This window comes from Arachis ipaensis, chromosome B09 (genome assembly GCF_000816755.2).
Source record: "Arachis ipaensis cultivar K30076 chromosome B09, Araip1.1, whole genome shotgun sequence".
Lineage (NCBI taxonomy): Eukaryota > Viridiplantae > Streptophyta > Magnoliopsida > Fabales > Fabaceae > Arachis > Arachis ipaensis.
The window spans coordinates 1,357,570-1,360,111 of record NC_029793.2 but is presented as its reverse complement, the minus strand read 5'-3'; positions in this window follow the sequence as shown (position 1 = coordinate 1,360,111).

The window sequence follows — 2,542 nt, the reverse complement described above, 5'->3', positions numbered from 1 at the left end:
ATTCCATCTTATAATTATGTAGAGTTTTTTCTTTTTTCTTTTTTTTTTTTCAGAAGTCCTCATCGGATTTTGGTCGAAGTTGATCTTTGTATGGACACCTCATTTTATATTAAACATGTGAAAAATAAGGTTCAAACAACCTAAACAGTTACCACTCGTATTACGTTTTACGATTTTTTATCATATAAAGTTTATTGCTAATTGATTGCAGTAATAGGAACACGTTATAAACTGAAGACAAAATGGACACTATCGATGGAATTTTCTTTAATTTGTTGATAGAATGGAAAACACTATCGATGACTCCAGAAAAACCACCTTAGATATATTTTCGACCACATAACCATTGTAAATAATAAACATATAGATAAGTAAATAATAACGAATAAAAAGCATCATATATAAAAATCATGCTTTATATTGTATATCAAAGATGTTTTATATTTGATAATCTTGCTTTATATTTTCAAAGTTTGTGTTGGCTAACCTGTAGCTAGGGTTATAAATAAGTATGATGGGGTCTACAATTTGGGTTGGTCGAGTGGTCAACTCACTCGTCCGCTTAAACAAGTATTAGGGGTTTGAATTCCGTCTTGTGCATACAGCAATCTATTGACCAGCGGCAGACCCTTAAATGAACTCCGATTCGCGACAAATTAGTCCTTGACCTGTCGGGTTGGGAAATACCGTGGACAACCAAAAATAAAATAAATTCAAATTTAAGTTATTATAAAAGTCTAAATATATTAAAGACTAAACTACTAAATTAAGTTTTTTTATATTTATTATTCATGCATTTTTACCTAATAAATTAAGTTTTTAAAAACTAATTTTATGATATTTTATAAAAATTACATGTAAATAATCTACTAATCAAAGTCTAAAAAAAGGCTATTACATGAAATTTCTTAGTATATAACAAAGATTCTATATGTAAAAGGTCATATTTTGAAAAGAAATCATTCATCAATGTGAAAAGCAATTTTTTTTTCTGTTTTTTATGTTTTTATTTCTTTAAGAAAGTGATTCGTAGGAACGGTGACATCTAAAATTTGATAGCAATAAGGAAAACGCCAGCTAGAAAGTTATTTTCGTTTTTAGCATAGTGTCATCATATGTTCTTCATTGCTTTTTATCTTAAAGAGTTATTAGAGCCTTTCATATTATCGCGAATTATCCCCTTAAAAAATGGAAAGAAAAATAAAAGTGCATATTAAAAATAAATTAATAAATTATAAATTATTATTTCTTAAAAATGCTTTTTTAAGTAAAATAACATCTGTTTTTTTTAGTGAATACTATATCCGCCTTCTGACAATTATCTCGAAAGGACAACGAGGCCCTCAAGAAAAAAAAACACCAAATTCGGTCCCTGATATATTCTTTTTGGACTGATTAGCCCATGTGCAAAAAAAAATAATATTGATATTTTTTGGCACAGGGGCCTCGTTGTCCTTTCGAGGTAATTGTCAGGGGTCGAATTGAAATTTTTTTTTTGTTAAAAGCCTCGTTATCTTTCGAGGTAATTGTCAGGGGTTATTTTAGGTTTTTCTTTTTTTTAGTAAAAAATTGGAGAAAAAGATAATATATTCATAGACTAACTATTTAGTTATATAATTTTAAAGAAAATTATAAATATTACACTGGGTTAAATTACATAATAAATAAAAAATAGCCGTGCGTAATAAATTAAACGTCATTGACCTATTGGTTTATGACATCATAAAAAACACTGCTAGTTTTTTAGTTTTAACTTTTAACTATCTAAAACGACATCACTTTAAAAACAAAACAAGAATAAAACGACACATATCATCGTCAAATTGTCATGGATTTTGTCATTTTTAATAAAATAGTTTACAAAAATAATAATTGGTAATAAAATTACTTCCTTGTCACAACTCACCACACATCAGCTTGAGGTGGTAGATAACTGGATATCTTGATCATTTTGTCTTTTATTATTTACACTCAATGATATCTTCTTACTTTAATTTATGTGATAATTGTAATTTACTCCATTATAACATAATATTAGAATTTTATATTTAAAAAATAGTGAAAACTCAGGTGCAGTCGACTTTACGTGAAGTTGATACTTGAGAGCTGTTAGATGATTTGATTGATTGGACTAAATTTTCATCTAACGGCTTTGAGGTATCAACTTCACGTGAAATCGACTTTACCTGAGTTTTTACCTTAAAAAATTTAAAATTCAATCTTTAATAAATTCTAAAAAAATAGCATAAAATAAGAAAAGTCTATAAAAAACTAAACAAATCTAAAAAAAACTCTTATTTAAAAAATATTAAAAATATAATTATTTATCTTGTCTCATCTTATTAATTTTAACTTTTAAAAAAAATAATTTCATGACATTCTCATTTTTATATTGGTGAGTAAAGATAAAATAACATTGAAAATATATATATATATATATATATCTGTGTGTGTTACCTATAAAAAATTCAATATTTCAAAATAAATAACTGATATTCGGGTTATCGGGGAGAGGCATATTAGTAGTTTTCGTTTTTAATCT